At 45.7% G+C, this 24434-nt stretch overlaps 1 pseudogene; it reads right to left on the reverse strand.

Annotated features, from left to right (window-relative positions):
• Positions 1-24434, reverse strand: part of LOC124025574 — a 145996-nt pseudogene that overhangs the window by 8790 nt on the left and 112772 nt on the right.

A 24434-nucleotide genomic window follows, 5' to 3' on the forward strand; every position in this document is an offset into this window, starting at 1 on the left:
GCAGTGGGTTAACTGGTCTAGGAGCAGTGGGTTAACTGGTCTAGGAACAGTGGGTTAACTGGTCTAGGAACAGTGGGTTAACTGGTCTAGGAGCAGTGGGTTAACTGGTCTAGGAGCAGTGGTTTAACTGGTCTAGGAGCAGGGGGTTAACTAGTCTAGGAACAGTGGGTTAACTGGTCTAGGAGCAGTGGGTTAACTGGTCTAGGAGCAGTGGTTTAACTGGTCTAGGAGCAGGGGGTTAACTGGTCTAGGAACAGGGGGTTAACTGGTCTAGGAACAGGGGGTTAACTGGTCTAGGAGCAGTGGGTTAACTGGTCTAAGAGCAGGGGGTTAACTTTCCGAGGAACAGTGGGTTAACTGGTCTAGGAACAGTGGGTTAACTGGTCTAGGAACAGTGGGTTAACTGGTCTAGGAGCAGTGGGTTAACTGGTCTAGGAGCAGTGGGTTAACTGGTCTAGGAGCAGTGGGTTAACTGGTCTAGGAGCAGTGGGTTAACTGGTCTAGGAGCAGTGGTTTAACTGGTCTAGGAGCAGGGGGTTAACTGGTCTAGGAACAGGGGGTTAACTGGTCTAGGAACAGGGGGTTAACTGGTCTAGGAGCAGTGGGTTAACTGGTCTAAGAGCAGGGGGTTAACTTTCCGAGGAACAGTGGGTTAACTGGTCTAGGAACAGTGGGTTAACTGGTCTAGGAACAGTGGGTTAACTGGTCTAGGAGCAGTGGGTTAACTGGTCTAGGAGCAGTGGGTTAACTGGTCTAGGAGCAGTGGGTTAACTGGTCTAGGAGCAGTGGGTTAACTGGTCTAGGAGCAGTGGGTTACCTGCCTTGTTCAGGGGCAAAACGACAGATTTTTATCTTGTCAGCTCTGGGATTGAAGCCAGGAACCTTTCGGTTACTGGCCCAACGCTTTAACCACTAGGCTGCCTTCCACCCCTAGTTACATCAGACATGGTCATAGGAGCCTAGTAAACTGAGATGAGTTACATCAGACATGGTCATAGGAGCCTTGTGAAACTGAGATGAGTTACATCATTTACATCAGACATGGTCATAGGAGCCTAGTGAACTGAGATGAGTCACATCAGACATGGTCATAGGAGCCTAGTGAACTGAGATCAGTCACATCAGACATGGTCATAGGAGCCTCGTGAAACTGAGGTTGACTGCCACTGCCACTTAGTGCAAACCAATATACTGTATTATGAGCTAAGTTAATATGAGTTAAGTTACCTAGTGAACTGAGGCTGGCTGCAACCAGAGACACACAGTACATATCATAGACAGACATAGAAACATTTAGTGTTCATTTCTGTAACTTGTCCTATATCGCAACACTGGCTCATTGTAGCCCCGTACACACACACACACACACACACCGTCTTCTGCGTCGTAACACTGGCTCATCGGGTCCCCGTGTTTCACGTCCTGGCGCCGAGCTCGCCTGAGGAGATAAGATGGCAGACAGTCTGGGTGTCATAATCATGTCATAACTCTGACAGCTTTAGACTGTGGCAGTAAGTTTGTTTGTTAATTTGTTTGGAAACCCCTTAGCTGTTGATTTAGCAACAGCAACTCTTCCCGGGCTTCACAAACAAAAAAATACAACACAACATTATACAACACAACATGATACAACACGATACAACACAACATGATACAACATGATACAACACAACATGATACAACACAACATGATACAATACAACATCATACAACACGATACAACACAACATGATACAACACAGCATGATACAATACAACATGATACAACACGATACAACACAACATGATACAATACAACATCATACAACACATGATATAACACGATACAATATGATACAATACAACATGATACAACACATGATATAACACAATACAACATGATACAATACAACACAACACAGCATGATACAATACAACATGATAAAACACAACACAGCATGATACAACACAATACAACATGATACAACACAGCATGATACAATATAACACAGCATGATACAATACAACATGATACAACACAACATGATACAATACAATACAACATGATACAACACGATACAACACAATACAATACAACATGATACAACACAACATGATACAATACAATACAACATGATACAATACAATACAACATGATACAACACAATACAACATGATACAATACAATACAACATGATACAACACAATACAACATGATACAACACAATACGACACAACATGATACAATACAACATGATACAATACAATACAACATGATACAACACGATACAACACAATACAATACAACATGATACAACACAACATGATACAATACAATACAACATGATACAATACAATACAACATGATACAACACAATACAACATGATACAATACAATACAACATGATACAACACAATACAACATGATACAATACAATACAACATGATACAACACAATACAACATGATACAACACAATACGACACAACATGATACAATACAACATGATACAATACAACATGATACAATACAATACAACATGATACAATACAATACAACATGATACAACACAATACAACATGATACAATACAATACAACATGATACAACACAATACAACATGATACAATACAATACAACATGATACAACACAATACAACATGATACAACACAATACGACACAACATGATACAATACAACATGATACAATACAACATGATACAATACAATACAACATGATACAATACAATACAACATGATACAACACAACATGATACAACACAATACAACATGATACAATACAATACAACATGATACAACACAACATGATACAACACAATACAACATGATACAATACAATACAACACAACATGATACAATACAACATGATACAACACAACATGATAAAATACAACATGATACAACACAATACGACACAACATGATACGATACAATACAACACAACACAATACAACATGATACAATACAACATGATGCAGCACAATACAACATGATACAACACAACATGATACAACACAATACAACACAATACAACATGATACAACACAACATTATAAAAACCAACATGATACAACACAACATGATACAACACAACATGATACAATGCAACATGATACAATACAACATGATACAACACAATACAACATGATACAATACAACATGATACAACATAGCATGATACAACACAACATGATACAACACAATACAACATGATACAACACAATACAACATGATACAACACAACATGATACAATACAACATGATACAACACAACATGATACAATACAACATGATACAATACAACATGATACAATACAACATTATACAACATAGCATGATACAACACAATAAAACATGATACAACACAACATGATACAGCATAGCATGATACAATACAACATGATACAATACAACATGATACAACACAACATGATACAACACAACATGATACAACACAACATGATACAACATGATACAACATGATACAACACAATACAATACAACATGATACAACACAATACAACATGATACAACACAACATGATACAATACAACATGATACAACACAATACAACATGATACAACATGATACAATACAACATTATACAACACAACATGATACAACACAACATGATACAACATGATACAACATGATACAACACAACACAACATGATACAACACAACACAACATGATACAACACAACACAACATGATACAACATGATACAACACAACACAACATGATACAACATGATACAACACAACACAACATGATACAACACAACACAACATGATACAACACAATACAACATGATACAACATGATACAATACAACATGATACAATACAACATGACACAACATGATACAGCACAACATGATACAACATGATACAATACAACATCATACAACATGATACAGCACAACATGATACAACATGATACAACACAACATGATACAACATGATACAACATGATACAATACAACATGACACAACATGATACAACATGATACAATACAACATGACACAACATGATACAACATGATACAACACAACACAACATGATACAACACAACATGATACAACATGATACAACATGATACAACACAACACAACATGATACAACACAATACAACATGATACAATACAACATGATACAACACAACACAATACAACATGATACAATACAACACAATACAACATGATACAATACAACACAATACAACACAATACAACACAACACAATACAACATGATACAATACAACACAATACAACACAATACAACACAATACAACACAATACAACACAACACAATACAACATGATACAATACAACATGATAACAACCCTAACCAGACTGCCGACTCTGTTACAGCTGGGAGAAACAATACAACATGATACAATACAACATGATACAACACAACACAATACAACATGATACAACACAACATGATACAACACAACACAATACAACATGATCTAATACAACATGATACAGCACAACACAATACAACATGATACAATACAACATGATACAACACAACACAATACAACATGATACAATACAACACAATACAACATGATACAATACAACACAATACAACACAATACAACACAATACAACACAATACAACACAACACAATACAACATGATACAATACAACATGATACAGCACAACACAATACAACATGATACAATACAACATGATACAACACAACAGAATACAACATGATACAACACAACAGAATACAACATGATACAATACAACGGTACTTTATTATACATATGTTACAACATAAATGTGTCTTTTATTGTCAAACACAGTAATAAGATAATAGCAAGACTCCTAAATGTTATTGTTATGTTAAATTGTATGTTTGATGTTATTGGTTTTCTACTATAATAGTAAAAGGACTGGATGTGGAGATCAATATTGCTGTGTTGGCCTTTTAAACTAAGTAGAGTAGTTACCTCTTGTTGCCTGTGAAGTATCGGTTGCATGTGTTCCCATCCCAGGCACAGTAAGGGTCTCTGGCCAGACAGCAGTCAGCACAGTCTCTACCATACAGCTCACACCGCTGCAGTGGTAACTGGACCACTCCCTCATCACTGCTCACGTACACCTGTTGCTGTAGACACAAACAGGGGAGAGGATTTAACTCAATTGAATGTACTTTTAATTAATGTAATTGATTCCTATTGAATTATATTGAATTGTCATAGTGCTGCTAAAAGTGCCACAGTAAAGATCCTCCTCTCCACCCTCTCAGGGCGGGGCATCTCAGGCTCTGCCTCCTCTCCACCCTCTCAGGGCTGGGCATCTCAGGCTCTGCCTCCTCTCCACCCTCTCAGGGCTGGGCATCTCAGGCTCTGCCTCCTCTCCACCCTCTCAGGGCTGGGCATCTCAGGCTCTGCCTCCTCTCCACCCTCTCAGGGCTGGGCATCTCAGGCTCTGCCTCCTCTCCACCCTCTCAGGGCTGGGCATCTCAGGCTCTGCCTCCTCTCCACCCTGTCAGGGCTGGGCGTCTCAGGCTCTGCCTCCTCTCCACCCTGTCGGGGCTGGGCGTCTCAGGCTCTGCCTCCTCTACACCCTCTCAGGGCTGGGCGTCTCAGGCTCTGCCTCCTCTCCACCCTCTCAGGGCTCTGCCTCCTCTACACCCTCTCAGGGCTGGGTGTCTCAGGCTCAGCCTCCTCTACAACCTCTCAGGGCTGGGCGTCTCAGGCTCTGCCTCCTCTACACCCTCTCAGGGCTGGGCATCTCAGGCTCTTCCTCCCAGGGAAGACCTGCCTGCTCAAAGACCACCCCATCAAGGTTGACAACTCCACGGTGTCCCCCTCCCAGAGTGCTAAGAAACTTGGAGTGATCCCTGTAGTTCTCTGCCTTGCCATGACCCAGGACAACACCCTGTAGTTCTCTGCAAACATCAAAGCAGTGATTCGGTCCTGCAGGTTCATGCTCTACAACATCTGTAGAGGACAACCCTTCCTCACACAGGAAGAGACACAGGTCCTAATCCAGGCACTTGTCATCTCCCATCTGAACTACTGCAACTCTGTTGGCTGGGCTCCCTGCTTGTACCGTCAAACCCCTGCAACTTATCCAGAATGCTGACATGGTGTTCAACCTTCCCAAGTTCTCCCACTCAGCTCCTCCGTACACTCCACTGACTTCCAGTCGAAGTTCACATCCACTACAAGACTATGGTGCTTAGCTATGGAACAGCAAGAGGAACTGCCCCTCCCAACCTTCAGGCTATGCTCAAACACTACACTCCAACCCGAGCACTCCATTCTGCCATCTCTGGTCTCTTGACCCTCCCTCCCGCCCCTACAGGAGGGCAGCTCCCGCTCAGCCCAGCCAAAGCTCTTCTCTGTCCTGTCACCCCCAATGGTGGAAACAGCTAGGACAGCAGAGTCCTTGTCCATCTTCCCGAAAACATCTGAAACCCTACCTCTTCAAATAGTATCCCCAAGCCATTAGACTGCTGAGTATTTAATCAAATGACTACCCAGACTGGTTCATTTGACACCTCGCCCCTTTGTTTTACAGTGCTGCTTCTCTTTTGTTATTATCTATAGTCACTTTACCCCTACCTACTGTACATGTACAAATCACCTTAACTAAGCAGTACCCCCCCTGCTGTATATAACCTCATTATTGGGGCGGCAGGGTAGCCTAGTGGTTAGAGTGTTGGACTAGTAACTGAAAGGTTGCAAGTTCAAATCCCCTAACCCACTGTTCCTAGACCAGTTAACCCACTGTTCCTAGACCAGTTAACCCACTGTTCCTAGACCAGTTAACCCACTGTTCCTAGACCAGTTAACTCACTGTTCCTAGACCAGTTAACCCACTGTTCCTAGACCAGTTAACCCACTGTTCCTAGACCAGTTAACCCACTGTTCCTAGACCAGTTAACCCACTGTTCCTAGACCAGTTAACCCACTGTTCCTAGACCAGTTAACCCACTGTTCCTAGACCAGTTAACCCACTGCTCCTAGACCAGTTAACCCTCTGCTCCTAGACCAGTTAACCCACTGCTCCTAGACCAGTTAACCCACTGTTCCTAGACCAGTTAACCCACTGTTCCTAGACCAGTTAACCCACTGTTCCTAGACCAGTTAACCCACTGTTCCTAGACCAGTTAACCCACTGTTCCTAGACCAGTTAACCCACTGTTCCTAGACCAGTTAACCCACTGCTCCTAGGCCGTCATTGAAAATAAAAATTTGTTCTTAACTGACTTGCCTTGATAAATAAAGGTAAAATAAATAATTGATCTTTTATTGTGTTACCTTTTTATTATTATATTTTTTACTTTAGTTTATTTAGTAAATATATTCTAAGCATTTATCGGCGCATGTGACAAAAACTTTAAATGTGATTTCATGTATTTAAAACATTTACACATAGAATCTGGATTTGATGTCTCTTCCCAACGTACTCTGAGAGGAGTCTACTGCTGGAGAAACTATGTGTAAACAGTTCCTATACGCAAATCAATCATCTATTTGTTTGTAATCATTACTGGAATGGTATGTTACTGCTACATTTACTATTAACTGAGGATGACCACCCACACACACGTACACACATGTACACACACACACACACACACACACACACACACACACACACACACACACACACACACACACACACACACACACACACACACACACACACACACACACACACACACACACACACACACACACACACACACACACACACACACTCGCACACAGCAGACTTACTCTTTTGGTAGACAGCTCCATGTTAAGGATGGGGGCCTGAGTCTGCAGGATCAGAACACAATGGTTTAACACACAGGTTGACATCACACAAGACAATTTTTGGTGTGTGTGTGTGCATGTGTGTGTGTGTGCACGTGTGTGTGTGTGTGTGTGTGTGTGTGTGTGTGTGTGTGTGTGTGTGTGTGTGTGTGTGTGTGTGTGTGTGTGTGTGTGTGTGTGTGTGTGTGTGTGTGTGTGTGTGTGTGTGTGTGTGTGTGTGTGTGTGTGTGTACGCATGTGTCCACGCGTGTGTGTGCGTGTGTGTGTGTGTTCTGCTCTAGAGAATCCACATACCAAGGCTCACCATTACCAACATCATCTCAGAGGTTCATTTAAACATGGTGTCATTGGGAGTCAGTGACCCCTGACAGTCCAAGTGAGCTGCATCCTATTCAGATAGCCTTTAGAAGGATGGGGACGATAACCTTGCTATCATATGTCTCCTCACACACACACATTCTCTTAGCTAGCTAGCTAACTCTCTGCCAGGCGCAGGCCACACACACACTCACGCACATACACACATTCTCTTAGCTAGCTAGCTAACTCTCTGCCAGGCGCAGGCCACACACACACTCACGCACACACACACAGTCTCTTAGCTAGCTAGCCCTCACACACGCACCGAGACACACGCACACACCCCCCCACACACACACACACACATGCTGACACACACACACGGACCTCAGTTCTTCCCTCAGGAAGACTCATTGCCACTCTCAAACTCTGTGTATTAACCCCAACCCAGTCTAATGAGCTATGTGGTTAACATCCTACCCAAGGCCTGACACTGCCAGGTCATATCGAAGTCAACCCTCCCCCCTAAAACCTCCCATGTTAAATGATGTCATGTATAAGTATGTTTGTGGTTCAACCCTATCCAAAGAGGATACGGTCAGGTTTTTGTCTTAGTCGGAGGGTATTCACGTATTCACGTATTCACAAAGATCAGGTCCCCGTGTCCATAGGATCTTATTCATTATGAAAGGCAAAAAACAGATTCCTAGATCAACGTCTCCTACTCTGAGACTCTGACTGTGAATACTGGCCCTGACATTCATCCTCTTGTTTGTTAAGAGAGGATTATGCAGCTTAACTCCAATAAATACACACGGCCATCTTGTCCTGTGTTGTTGCTGTTCCACACTTCGCTCCCTGTTCTCTTCTTCCCTAATAGGAGATAGTCTGTCTATTTATTTGGGAGACCCTGGGAAAAAATGGGTCTGTATCTGTTTTTCCTCTTAGGGGGTTAGTTGGTTATTTTGGTCAAGTATGTGATTGCCCCAATGGAAACAACAGTCAGTGCTGATCTCAGAACAGATGACACAGCAGGCAGGTCATCTCCATGCCCCCAGGCCTTAATGCCTAGCTCCTAGGCTTTATCTCTTAGCTCCTAGGCTTTATCTCTTAGCTCCTAGGCTTTATCTCTTAGCCCCTAGGCATTATCTCCTAGTCCCTAGGCCTTATCTCCTAGTCCCTACCCCTAGGCCTTGTCTCCTAGTCCCTACCCCAAGGCCTTATCTCCTAGTCCCTACCCCAAGACCTTGTCTCCTAGTCCCTACCCCAAGGCCTTGTCTCCTAGTCCCTACCCCTAGGCCTTGTCTCCTAGTTACTACCCCTAGGCCTTATCTCCTAGCTCCTAGGCTTTATCTCTTAGCCCCTAGGCATTATCTCCTAGTCCCTAGGCCTTATCTCCTAGTCCCTACCCCTAGGCCTTGTCTCCTAGTCCCTACCCCAAGGCCTTGTCTCCTAGTTCCTACCCCAGGGCCTTGTCTCCTAGTTCCTACCCCAGGGCCTTGTCTCCTAGTTCCTACCCCTAGGCCTTATCTCCTAGCTCCTAGGCTTTATCTCTTAGCCCCTAGGCATTATCTCCTAGTCCCTAGGCCTTATCTCCTAGTCCCTACCCCTAGGCCTTGTCTCCTAGTCCCTACCCCAGGGCCTTGTCTCCTAGTTCCTACCCCTAGGCCTTATCTCCTAGCCCCTAGGCCTTATCTCCTAGTCCCTACCCCTAGGCCTTATCTCCTAGTCCTTACCCCTAGGCCTTATCTCCTAGTCCTTACCCCTAGGAACTCCTGTAGATCTGAGAGAATTTGATTGGCATACTATGGTGGAATTTCCTATTAGTCTATCAAATTCCTAGCAGTCTATAATTCTAACATAGTCTATCAGAGGACAAGGTGAAGCTACTATTACCTATTAATTTCTGTCAGATCTACATGTACTTCCTGTGAGGTACAGTACATGTTTCCGGACTGGGCCCAATTCAGATGTACTTCCTGTGAGGTACAGTACATGTTTCTGGACTGGGCCTATTTCAGATGTACTTCCTGTGAGGTACAGTAAATGTTTCTGGACTGGGCCCAATTCAGATGTACTTCCTGTGAGGTACAGTAAATGTTTCTGGACTGGGCCCAATTCAGATGTACTTCCTGTGAGGTACAGCAAATGTTTCTGGACTGGCCCCAATTCAGATGTACTTCCTGTGAGGTACAGTACACGTTTCTGGACTGGGCCTATTTCAGATGTACTTTCTATTCCTCCTGAAGTTGAAACTTTAGCAGTTTAATCGTCTGAGTTGGTAAAAGGGTTGGGGGTCAATTCCATTTCAATTCAAGTCAATTCAGAAAATAAACCACATTCAAATCTACATATTCTTTATTGAAAAGGATTGAAGAAGATTTTAATTGTAATTTCAGTGTCATTCCTGAATTGAGAGGTATTGAAATGGAATGAATTGACCCCAACCCTGGTTGGTAGTAGAACACAGCAGAGAAGATGTTATGGTTAATTAAACCCGAGCAGGTATCTCACCTGAAAGACAATCAGCTCCTCCAGAATGATCTCCTCAGTCTCCCAGTTGTCTTTGGGGACAGACACCACTTTCAGCACCTTGCCATCATCTGAAGAGGAGGGAGAAAAGCAGGAAGTAACTGAGTGACAGGTGTGCATATGATTTTCCTACGCAGGTAACAACAACCAATTACACTTGATGTCTTATACAGCAAGTTACCGTCAAATGAAAACGGTGGGTTAAAAGTCCCTATGTCATAGCAACCACCCTGTCATAGCAACCACCCTGTCATAGCAACCACCCTCTCTGACCAACCTGCCTGACTGACTAACCACCCTGTCTGACCAACCTGCCTGACTGACTAACCACCCTGTCTGACCAACCTGCCTGACTGACTAACCACCCTGTCTGACCAACCTGCCTGACTGACTAACCACCCTGCCTGACGAACCACCCTGCTTGACCAACCTGCCTGACTGACTAACTACCCTGCCTGACCAACCTGCCTGACTGACCAACCACCCTGCCTGACGAACCACCCTGCTTGACCAACCTGCCTGACTGACTAACTACCCTGTCTGACAAACCTGCCTGACTGACTAACCACCCTGCCTGACGAACCACCCTGCTTGACCACCCTGCCTGACCAACCTGCCTGCCTGATGAACCACCCTGCCTGACCAACCTGCCTGACTGACGAACCACCCAGCCTGACGAACCACCCTGCCTGACCAACCACCCAGCCTGACGAACAACCCTGCCTGACCAACCTGCCTGCCTGACTAACCACCCTGCCTGACTGACTTAACCACCCAGCCTGACCAACCTGCCTGCCTGACTAACCACCCTGCCTGACCAACCTGCCTGACTGACTAACCACCCTGCCTGACCAACCTGCCTGACTGACTAACCACCCTGCCTGACGAACCACCCTGCTTGACCAACCTGCCTGACTGACTAACTACCCTGCCTGACCAACCTGCCTGACTGACCAACCAACCTGCCTGACGAACCACCCTGCTTGACCAACCTGCCTGACTGACTAACTACCCTGTCTGAGAAACCTGCCTGACTGACTAACCACCCTGCCTGACGAACCACCCTGCTTGACCAACCTCTCTGACTGACTAACCACCCTGCCTGACCAACCTGCCTGACTGACCAACCTGCCTGACTGACTAACCACCCTGCCTGACGAACCACCCTGCCTGACCAACCTGCCTGCCTGACTAACCACCCTGCCTGACTGACTAACCACCTTGCCTGACCAACCTGCCTGCCTGACTAACCACCCTGCCTGACTGACTAACCACCCAGCCTGACCAACCTGCCTGCCTGACTAACCACCCTGCCTGACCAACCTGCCTGCCTGACGAACCACCCTGCCTGACCAACCTGCCTGACTGACGAACCACCCTGCCTGACCAACCTGCCTGCCTGACTAACCACCCTGCCTGACCAACCTGCCTGCCTGACGAACCACCCTGCCTGACCAACCTGCCTGCCTGACGAACCACCCTGCCTGACCAACCTGCCTGCCTGACTAAACACCCTGCCTGACTGACTAACCACCCTGCCTGACCAACCTGTCTGCCTGACTAACCACCCTGCCTGACCACCCTGCCTGACGAACCACCCTGCCTGACCAACCTGCCTGCCTGACGAACCACCCTGCCTGACCAACCTGCCTGCCTGACGAACCACCCTGCCTGACCAACCTGCCTGACTGACTAACCACCCTGCCTGACCAACCTGCCTGCCTGACTAACCACCCTGCCTGACCACCCTGCCTGACGAACCACCCTGCCTGACCAACCTGCCTGCCTGACTAACCACCCTGCCTGACCAACCTGTCTGCCTGACTAACCACCCTGCCTGACGAACCACCCTGCCTGACCAACCTGCCTGCCTGACTAACCACCCTGCCTGACCAACCTGCCTGCCTGACTAACCACCCTGCCTGACCACCCTGCCTGACTAACCACCCTGCCTGACCAACCTGCCTGACTGACTAACCACCCAGCCTGACGAACCACTCCTCCTGACTGTGTGCTTCATGCATTGATGCTGTGGTGTGATCGTTACTTAGTGGCATTGTCTAGTGCGTGTGTATGTGTGTACATGTTTGCTAAGTTAAGTTTTGTGTGTCGGCCCAAACTAAACTCATTAACAGGGATAACACGGTAGTGTGTGATTTCTGACTTTAAAATATTTAACCTCAATGGGTGACCAGAGGTCATGGCAACGTTCCCACTAAAAGGAGAGCCTTCAGACAGAGCTCAGCTATCTACCTCAGCTTGATGAATGACTCTGTGTCTTAGTGCTAATGCTAGTAAATCACAGGATTCCATTCATCTCACCAGACATTCGCTTGCCTTGATTAGACACACTCTTAATACGGACACGATTCACTATGCCTTAATTCAAGTGATGATAATCTCAATGGAAAATACTCAAAACTGAAGCCTGTTGATCTGATGATTGCCGACCAACAGCAGAGTCTTGACTCTGAGATCCACCAGGGTTCAGACAGAGAGGGTTGAATGTCAGAGTGCAGGGCTATGGAACAGTGATCACACTAAGGTGAGCTGGGCCGTTGGAGCCCAACATGGCCTGGTTCATCAGTCTCAGACGTAGATTAGTTGTTGAGCCACAGGAAAGTTCCCACGGTAACCCTTTCCCCAGGATAATCAGTCTCCGTCCTGGGACCATCCTGACATTATCGTGAAGAACCAACACTGCCAGTCCTCTGTGTGTGTGTGTGTGTGTGTCTTGAACTTTACCCTATTCTAAGTGAATCATTTTAAGACAGACACCCCTCTGCAAACACACTCTGCACACACACGTTAACTGTATCAGACCCCTCTCTACTGTTGGGATCAGACCCCTCTCTACCGTTGGTATCAGACCCCTCTCTACTGTTGGTATCAGACCCCTCTCTACTGTTGGTATCAGACCCCTCTCTACTGTTGGTATCAGACCCCTCTCTACTGTTGGTATCAGACCCCTCTCTACTGTTGGTATCAGTCCCCCTCTCTACAGTTGGTATCAGACCCCTCTCTACTGTTGGTATCAGTCCCCTCTCTACTGTTGGTATCAGACCCCTCTCTACTGTTGGTATCAGTCCCCCTCTCTACTGTTGGTATCAGTCCCCCTCTCTACAGTTGGTATCAGACCCCTCTCTACTGTTGGTATCAGACCCCTCTCTACTGTTGGTATCAGACCCCTCTCTACTGTTGGTATCAGTCCCCCTCTCTACAGTTGGTATCAGACCCCTCTCTACTGTTGGTATCAGTCCCCTCTCTACTGTTGGTATCAGTCCCCCTCTCTACTGTTGGTATCAGTCCCCCTCTCTACTGTTGGTATCAGACCCCTCTCTACTGTTGGTATCAGTCCCCTCTCTACTGTTGGTATCAGTCCCCTCTCTACTGTTGGTATCAGACCCCTCTCTACTGTTGGTATCAGACCCCTCTCTACTGTTGGTATCTGTCCCCTCTCTACTATTGGTATCAGACCCCTCTCTACTGTTGGTATCAGTCCCCTCTCTACTGTTGGTATCAGACCCCTCTCTACTGTTGGTATCAGACCCCTCTCTACTGTTGGTATCAGACCCCTCTCTACTGTTGGTATCAGTCCCCCTCTCTACAGTTGGTATCAGACCCCTCTCTACTGTTGGTATCAGTCCCCTCTCTACTTTTGGTATCAGACCCCTCTCTACTGTTGGTATCAGTCCCCCTCTCTACTGTTGGTATCAGACCCCTCTCTACTGTTGGTATCAGTCCCCTCTCTACTGTTGGTATCAGACCCCTCTCTACTGTTGGTATCAGACCCCTCTCTACTGTTGGTATCAGTCCCCTCTCTACTGTTGGTATCAGACCCCTCTCTACCGTTGGTATCAGACCCCTCTCTACCGTTGGTATCAGACCCCTCTCTACTGTTGGTATCAGACCCCTCTCTACTGTTGGTATCAGACCCCTCTCTACTGTTGGTATCAGACCCCTCTCTACTGTTGGTATCAGACCCCTCTCTACTGTTGGTATCAGTCCCCCTCTCTACTGTTGGTATCAGTCCCCTCTCTACTGTTGGTATCAGTCCCCTCTCTACTGTTGGTATCAGTCCCCTCTCTACTGTTGGTATCAGACCCCTCTCTACTGTTGGTATCAGACCCCTCTCTACTGTTGGTATCAGACCCCTCTCTACTGTTGGTATCAGTCCCCTCTCTACTGTTGGTATCAGACCCCTCTCTACTGTTGGTATCAGTCCCCCTCTCTACTGTTGGTATCAGACCCCTCTCTACTGTTGGTATCAGTCCCCTCTCTACTGTTGGTATCAGACCCCTCTCTACTGTTGGTATCAGACCCCTCTCTACTGTTGGTATCAGACCCCTCTCTACTGTTGGTATCAGACCCCTCTCTACTGTTGGTATCAGACCCCTCTCTACTGTTGGTATCAGACCCCTCTCTACTGTTGGTATCAGTCCCCTCTCTACTGTTGGTATCAGACCCCTCTCTACTGTTGGTATCAGACCCCTCTCTACTGTTGGTATCAGACCCCTCTCTACTGTTGGTATCAGACCCCTCTCTACTATTGGTATCAGACCCCTCTCTACTGTTGGTATCAGACCCCTCTCTACTGTTGGTATCAGACCCCTCTCTACTGTTGGTATCAGACCCCTCTCTACTGTTGGTATCAGACCCCTCTCTACTGTTCACTATGACAGCCTTCTGTTGGCATCTGGTCTGTGTTCACTATGACAGCCTTCTGTTGGTATCTGTGTTCACTATGACAGCCTTCTGTTGGTATCTGTGTTCACTATGACAGCCTTCTGTTGGTATCTGTGTTCACTATGACAGCCTTCTGTTGGTATCTGTGTTCACTATGACAGCCTTCTGTTGGTATCTGGTCTGTGTTCACTATGACAGCCTTCTGTTGGTATCTGGTCTGTGTTCACTATGACAGCCTTCCGTTGGTATCTGGTCTGTGTTCACTATGACAGCCTTCCGTTGGTATCTGGTCTGTGTTCACTATGACAGCCTTCTCTCTTACTTGACATGTGCCCAGGTATATTATACTGTCCATCCTCAGCATCCACCCTTCGTAGCGTGTTGGGAACACTGTTCACTACTACACCCCAGCCCCACCTTCTCCCTGTACCCTTCGTAGGGTGTTGGGAACACTGTTCACTACTACACCCCAGCCCCACCTTCTCCCTGTACCCTTCGTAGGGTGTTGGGAACACTGTTCACTACTACACCCCAGCCCCACCTTCTCCCTGTACCCTTCGTAGGGTATTGGGAACACTGTTCACTACTACACTACACCCCAGCCCCACTTTCTCCCTGTACCCTTAGTCGGGTGTTGGGAACACTGTTCATTCCTACACTACACCTCAGCCACACTGTCTCCCTGTACCCTTCGTGTAGCACATTAACACTCTCTTACCTGTGCCCAGGTGTTAGGACGTCATACTGCCCATCCTCAGCATCCACCCTGTCGACTACTACCCTTCGTAGGGTGTAGCACATTCACACTCTCTTACCTGTGCCCAGGTGTAGGACGTCATACTGCCCATCCTCAGCATCCACCCTGTCGACTACTACCCTTCGTAGGGTGTAGCACATTCACACTCTCTTACCTGTGCCCAGGTGTAGGACGTCATACTGCCCATCCTCAGCATCCACCCTGTCGACTACTACCCTTCGTAGGGTGTAGGGCACATTGACGTGGGTGAAGACAGGCCGGCGGGTGATTGGAAGGATGGGTTCCCACATCAGCTGGTGACCCCTCATGAAGCTCACTACGTCATCAGGGAAGTCACGAGTAGACTTGTGGAGGGGGTCATACGTTTCGCTGGGACACTGGGGAAGGAAAATGACAATTAAAGGTTCATTCCAGGCCTTGGTTTCATGCGTGTTAACATTAGAAGCCTCCTCCACAAGTTTGTTTTATTCACTGCCTTAGCACACTATGCCAACCCAGATGTCCTAGCCATGTCTGAATCCTGGCTTAGGAAGACCACCAAAAACCCTGAAATTTCCATCCCTAAATATAACATTTTCCGACAAGATAGAGCTGCCAAAGGGAGGGGAATTAGCTATTTACTGCAGAGTCTACTGCCAAGTCTCTGCTAGGTATAGCCCCGCCTTATATCAGTTCAAAGGTCACTATAGCAGCACCCCCCGCAGCACGCGCTCCAGCAGATATATTTCACTGGTCACCCCTAAATCCAATTCCTCCTTTGGCTGACTTTCCTTCCAGTTCTCTGCTGCCAATGGAACAAACTGCAAAAATTGCTGAAGCTGGAAACTCTCCCTCACTAACTTCAAGCACCAGCTGTCAGAGCAGCTTACAGATCATTGCACCTGTACATAGGCCATCTGTAAATAGCCCATCTAACTACTCCATCCCCATACTGCATTTATTTATTTATTTTACTCCTTTGCACCCCAGTATCTCTACTTGCACATTCATCTTCTGCACATCCTACCATTCCAGTGTTTAATTGTAATTACTTCACCACCATGGCCTATTTATTGCCTTTCCTCTCTTATCCTACCTCATTGGCACATGCTGTATATAGATTATTGATTGTATGCTTGTTTATTCCATGTGTAACTCTGTTGTTGTATGTGTTGAACTACTTTGCTTTATCTTGGTCCAGGTCGCAGTTGCGAATGAGAACTTGTTCTCAACAAGCCTACCTGGTTAAATAAAGGTGAAATAAAAGAAAATAAAGATTATTCAAGGAGATGTCAAGGATTATTCAAGGAGAATTCAAGGATTATTCAAGAATTATTCAAGGAGGATTCAAGGATTATTCAAGGAGAATTCAAGGATTATTCAAGGAGAATTCAAGGATTATTCAAGGAGTATTAAAGGATTATTCAAGGAGAATTCAAGGATTATTCAAGGGGAATTCAAGGATTATTCAAGGAGAATTCAAGGATTGTTCAAGGAGATTTCAAGGATTATTCAAGGAGTATTACAGGATTATTCAAGGAGAATTCACAGATTATTCAAGGGGAATTCAAGGATTATTAAAGGATTATTCAAGGAGAATTCAAGGATTATTCAAGGAGAATTCAAGGATTATTCAAGGAGAATTCAAGGATTATTCAAGGAGTATTAAAGGATTATTCAAGGAGAATTCAAGGGGAATTCAAGGATTATTCAAGGATTATTCAAGGATTATTCAAGGATTATTCAAGGATTATTCAAGGATTATTCAAGGATTATTCAAGGATTATTCAAGGAGAATTCAAGGAGATTTCAATGAGATTTCAATGAGATTTCAAGGATTATTCAAGGAGAATTCAAGGAGAATTCAAGGAGATTTCAATGATTATTCAAGGAGAATTCAAGGAGTATTACTTGAGGTCACAGTGACCACAGATCACAGAGTTATAGTTTTTATTGTTGTTCTAGTTGGATGACTGGTTTTGTTTCATGTTTTATTATTCAAATCAACAGCACTTTGATCGCAAAAGAGACGGCAAAATGTAACACTGTAAGCAAGGCACAGCTACTTATATAATCTAAGGAAGATCATTTGATCTTCAATTGTCAGAGTCATTTCCTCCTACCATCCTGGCAAAACAAAATCACTGATATGACAAGCATGAGCATCATGTGGTGTTTAAACTGGCAACAGACTCTCATTTAAACTCCTATTATTTCCTTTGAAATGTGGCTGCCATTACTCTCTCTCTGTGCGTGCTGTTCAGTGACTCAGGGGTTAAAATTACCCTGGATGATGATGTGAAGCTGTTTCACTTGAATTTTAATCATGCAACCAAAACACTGACGTCCCTGACCCTAGTAATCAACCACTTTCAAGGAACTGTGTGTGTGTGTGTGTGTGTGTGTGTGTGTGTGTGTGTGTGTGTGTGTGTGTGTGTGTGTGTGTGTGTGTGTGTGTGTGTGTGTGTGTGTGTGTGTGTGTGTGTGTGTGTGTGTGTGTGTGTGTGTGTGTGTGTGTGTGTGTGTGTGTGTGTGTGTGTGTGTGTGTGTGTGGTAATCAAGCACATCCAAGGAGCCGCTCCACTGCCTGTAGTGTTCCCTAAAAGGGGGACTAGAATAACAGTGAGATCCAGCCACTTCCGACAGAGCACTAAAACACATTAAACATTCCCCTGAAGCCTCTGGCTGACAAGTTACCACTTCCCAGGGGAATGCATAGCCGAGGTGTTAAATCAACCAGCCAGCGGTCAGATTCCAACAGTTTTATCAGCTTGTTTAAATCAACCAGCCAGTGGTCAGATTCCAACAGTTTTATCAGCTTGTTTAAATCAACCAGCCAGTGGTCAGAGTCCAACAGCTTTATCAGCTTTTTATAATCAACCAGCCAGTGGTTAGTGTCCAACAGCTTTATCAGCTTGTTTAATCAACCAGCCAGTGGTAAGTGTCCAACAGCTTTATCAGCTTGTTTAAATCAACCAGCCAGTGGTAAGTGTCCAACAGCTTTATCAGCTTGTTATAATCAACCAGCCAGTGGTCAGAGTCCAACAGCTTTATCAGCTTTTTATAATCAACCAGCCAGTGGTTAGTGTCCAACAGCTTTATCAGCTTGTTTAAATCAAACAGCCAGCGGTCAGAGTCCAACAGCTTTATCAGCTTGTTTAAATCAACCAGCCAGTGGTAAGTGTCCAACAGCTTTATCAGCTTGTTATAATCAACCAGCCAGTGGTAAGTGTCCAACAGCTTTATCAGCTTTTTATAATCAACCAGCCAGTGGTTAGTGTCCAACAGCTTTATCAGCTTGTTTAAATCAACCAGCCAGCGGTCAGAGTCCAACAGCTTTATCAGCTTGTTTAAATCAACCAGCCAGTGGTAAGTGTCCAACAGCTTTATCAGCTTTTTATAATCAACCAGCCAGTGGTTAGTGTCCAACAGCTTTATCAGCTTGTTTAAATCAACCAGCCAGCGGTCAGAGTCCAACAGCTTTATCAGCTTGTTTAAATCAACCAGCCAGTGGTAAGTGTCCAACAGCTTTATCAGCTTTTTATAATCAACCAGCCAGTGGTTAAGTGTCCAACAGCTTTATCAGCTTGTTTAAATCAACCAGCCAGTGGTCAGTGTCCAACAGCTTTATCAGCTTGTTTAAATCAACCAGCCAGTGGTAAGTGTCCAACAGCTTTATCAGCTTTTTATAATCAACCAGCCAGTGGTTAGTGTCCAACAGCTTTATCAGCTTGTTTAAATCAACCAGCCAGCGGTCAGAGTCCAACAGCTTTATCAGCTTGTTTAAATCAACCAGCCAGTGGTAAGTGTCCAACAGCTTTATCAGCTTGTTATAATCAACCAGCCAGTGGTTAGTGTCCAACAGCTTTATCAGCTTGTTTAAATCAACCAGCCAGCGGTCAGAGTCCAACAGCTTTATCAGCTTGTTTAAATCAACCAGCCAGTGGTAAGTGTCCAACAGCTTTATCAGCTTGTTATAATCAACCAGCCAGTGGTAAGTGTCCAACAGCTTTATCAGCTTTTTATAATCAACCAGCCAGTGGTTAGTGTCCAACAGCTTTATCAGCTTGTTTAAATCAACCAGCCAGTGGTAAGTGTCCAACAGCTTTATCAGCTTTTTATAATCAACCAGCCAGTGGTTAGTGTCCAACAGCTTTATCAGCTTGTTTAAATCAACCAGCCAGCGGTCAGAGTCCAACAGCTTTATCAGCTTGTTTAAATCAACCAGCCAGTGGTTAGTGTCCAACAGCTTTATCAGCTTGTTATAATCAACCAGCCAGTGGTTAGTGTCCAACAGCTTTATCAGCTTGTTATAATCAACCAGCCAGTGGTTAGTGTCCAACAGCTTTATCAGCTTGTCATAATCAACCAGCCAGTGGTAAGTGTCCAACAGCTTTATCAGCTTGTTATAATCAACCAGCCAGTGGTTAGTGTCCAACAGCTTTATCAGCTTGTTATAATCAACCAGCCAGTGGTTAGTGTCCAACAGCTTTATCAGCTTGTTATAATCAACCAGCCAGTGGTTAGTGTCCAACAGCTTTATCAGCTTGTTATAATCAACCAGCCAGTGGTTAGTGTCCAACAGCTTTATCAGCTTGTTTAAATCAACCAGCCAGCGGTCAGAGTCCAACAGCTTTATCAGCTTGTTTAAATCAACCAGCCAGTGGTAAGTGTCCAACAGCTTTATCAGCTTTTTATAATCAACCAGCCAGTGGTTAGTGTCCAACAGCTTTATCAGCTTGTTTAAATCAACCAGCCAGCGGTCAGAGTCCAACAGCTTTATCAGCTTGTTTAAATCAACCAGCCAGTGGTTAGTGTCCAACAGCTTTATCAGCTTGTTATAATCAACCAGCCAGTGGTTAGTGTCCAACAGCTTTATCAGCTTGTCATAATCAACCAGCCAGTGGTAAGTGTCCAACAGCTTTATCAGCTTGTTATAATCAACCAGCCAGTGGTAAGTGTCCAACAGCTTTATCAGCTTGTTATAATCAACCAGCCAGTGGTTAGTGTCCAACAGCTTTATCAGCTTGTTATAATCAACCAGCCAGTGGTTAGTGTCCAACAGCTTTATCAGCTTGTTATAATCAACCAGCCAGTGGTTAGTGTCCAACAGCTTTATCAGCTTGTTATAATCAACCAGCCAGTGGTTAGTGTCCAACAGCTTTATCAACTTGTTATAATCAACACACGTTTTGCTTGTCTGCCACCAGATCGGGATTCAAATACTTTTTGAAACCTTTCAAATATTTTGAGAATTTCCTTAAGCTCGCCTGGAGTGCCAGGGGGGGCGGGGTTTACACTTTTGGGACTTTTCGATTGGTTCCGTTGTAAAAGGCTCAATCAAGCACATCTTTTTTTAATGATTTGTCAATCTGTGTGCCTGCCTGTCTCTCTTTCTGCTTGCTTCCCTGTCTGTCTGTTTGTCCATCCGTCTGTCTGTCACTTCCATCCCTGCTGAGAAACTCACAGTGCCAGGTCGTGGATATGGGATCCTCCCCTTGTACTCCACCCAGCGGTAGTCGGGCCCTTCCTTGTGGGCGAACGGACCGTTGAAGGCTGCCCTGATAGAGGCCATAGAGTAGACACACACTGCTGACCCTCTGAAGACAGAACTAGAGGAGAGAAGAGACAGAGGGGGGTTACAATGCTGAGGAGAGGAGAGGAGAGGAGAGGAGAGGAGAGGAGAGGAGAGGAGAGGAGAGGAGAGGAGAGGAGAGGAGAGGAGAGGAGAGGAGAGGAGAGGAGAGGAGAGGAGAGGACGAAAAAAACACAGTGTAAGAAAGAGACAGAGAGGGGGGGAGGAAAGGAAAGAGAGAGAGGGAGGGGAGAGGAAGGTGGAAAGGGTAAGAGAGTGTTAACATGTATCCGGGTGGGTTACAATAACACACCCAGCCGGGCCTCACCACCCCTGACCCCTCAATAACCCCTGGGGTCACTGCAGCCCTGAGACGGGAGCGTGCACGTGTCAGGGGATGGAAGAGTGCACGTGTCAGGGGGATGGAAGAGTGCACGTGTCAGGGGGATGGAAGAGTGCACGTGTCAGGGGGATGGAAGAGTGCACGTGTCAGGAGATGGAAGAGTGCACGTGTCAGGGGATGGAAGAGTGCACGTGTCAGGGGATGGAAGAGTGCACGTGTCAGGGGATGGAAGAGTGCACGTGTCAGGGGATGGAAGAGTGCACGTGTCAGGGGATGGAAGAGTGCACGTGTCAGGGGGATGGAAGAGTGCACGTGTCAGGGGGATGGAAGAGTGCACGTGTCAGGGGGATGGAAGAGTGCACGTGTCAGGGGGATGGAAGAGTGCACGTGTCAGGGGGATGGAAGAGTGCACGTGTCAGGGGATGGAAGAGTGCACGTGTCAGGGGATGGAAGAGTGCACGTGTCAGGGGATGGAAGAGTGCACGTGTCAGGTGATGGAAGAGTGCACGTGTCAGGGGATGGAAGAGTGCACGTGTCAGGGGATGGAAGAGTGCACGTGTCAGGGGATGGAAGAGTGCACGTGTCAGGGGATGGAAGAGTGCAGGGGATGGAAGAGTGCACGTGTCAGGGGGATGGAAGAGTGCACGTGTCAGGGGATGGAAGAGTGCACGTGTCAGGGGATGGAAGAGTGCACGTGTCAGGGGGATGGAAGAGTGCACGTGTCAGGGGGATGGAAGAGTGCACGTGTCAGGGGGATGGAAGAGTGCACGTGTCAGGGGATGGAAGAGTGCACGTGTCAGGGGATGGAAGAGTGCACGTGTCAGGGGATGGAAGAGTGCACGTGTCAGGGGATGGAAGAGTGCACGTGTCAGGGGGATGGAAGAGTGCATGTGTCAGGGGGATGGAAGAGTGCACGTGTCAGGGGGATGGAAGAGTGCACGTGTCAGGGGGATGGAAGAGTGCACGTGTCAGGGGGATGGAAGAGTGCACGTGTCAGGGGGATGGAAGAGTGCACGTGTCAGGGGGATGGAAGAGTGCACGTGTCAGGCTGGTTGTTTTGTTAAGGAACTAGAGAACATCCTTTTAACGTTTTTTGGTATGTTGTCTTTTAGGGAGATTCTCACTGAGAATCGTACATTTTCATTTGTTCACAGATAAAAGATCTGCAATACAGTGAAAGTGTACTTCCTCTAAGTTCTTAAAAGGGGAACTGACAGTGTTTAAGCAAAATTAAATATTTTTTTAATCAGTTCATATACACACCCAGGAAGAATAAGAATATTTTTTACATTTTCTGACAAGCGAGCAGTTAGATTTGGTCATTTTGTAAATTAATGTAATGTCTGGGAATTACGTAAAGTAAGGCATTTGTTACATTTCTATAGCAACCTAGTTTGTCATTTTCCTAATTAATAGACACCGCAGTAAATGACACCTGGTAAAAAACATCTGTCTTTTCCAGGGCCGGGAATGCAGACCGTTGAGCCATAGCCAATCAGAAATACAGCCTATATGAAACACGGGCCTGCCATCGTTCAATTTCAACTGGACCGCGTTTTTACAGGAAGTAAACAACAGCACGACTGCAGATCATTAGAACTCATTTACCAAAATAAAGAAAAATACCCCTGAATGGATTTCTGAAAATATGTAAAACACCACAGGAGTCCTCTTACATTTGGGAACTTTTACAATCCTATTGATCAAACAACCATGAAAAGTTAGGCTCTCTCTCCCTCAGTTGCCTAAGCGCATCAACAACAACAAGATCAACAACTAATGTTAGCCAGAGCGAGATGAGCTCAAATCTAACGAGGGAACAGTAGATAAACCCTCACAAACTTTTTCCAGTAGCCTGCTCGTCCTTCTGCAGCTTGCCTGCCAAAGCATGCTTGTCCCAACCCATGTTTTGAGAACTGAATGGGAACTTGCCTGCCTGCCTGCCAAATACATTTCTGTCACACCCTGATCTGTTTCACCTGTGATTGTCTCCACCCCCTCCAGGTGTCTCTTATTTTCCCCAGTGTATTTATCCTTGTGTTTCCTGTCTCTCTGTGCCTGTTCATCTTGTATGTTCCAAGTCAACCAGTGGTTTTCCCATACTCCTGCTTCTATTCTCCTTTTTCTAGTCCTTCCGGTTTTGACCCTTGCCTGTTTTCTGGACTCTGTACCCGCCTGCCTGACCATTCTGCCTGCCTTGACCTCGAGCCTGTCTGCCACTCTGTACCTGCCTGCCTGACCGTTCTGCCTGCCTTGACCTCGAGCCTGTCTGCCACTCTGTACCTGCCTGCCTGACCGTTCTGCCTGCCCTGACCTCGAGCCTGTCTGTCACTCTGTACCTCCTGGACTCCTGAACTGGTTTTGACCTTCTACCTGTCCACAACCATTCTCTTGCCCACCCCTTTGGGATTGTTAATAAACATCGTGGACTGTAACCATCTGCATCTGGGTCTCGCCTTATAATTTAATTG

Source organism: Oncorhynchus gorbuscha, linkage group LG03 (assembly GCF_021184085.1).
Source record: "Oncorhynchus gorbuscha isolate QuinsamMale2020 ecotype Even-year linkage group LG03, OgorEven_v1.0, whole genome shotgun sequence".
NCBI classification, from domain to species: domain Eukaryota; kingdom Metazoa; phylum Chordata; class Actinopteri; order Salmoniformes; family Salmonidae; genus Oncorhynchus; species Oncorhynchus gorbuscha.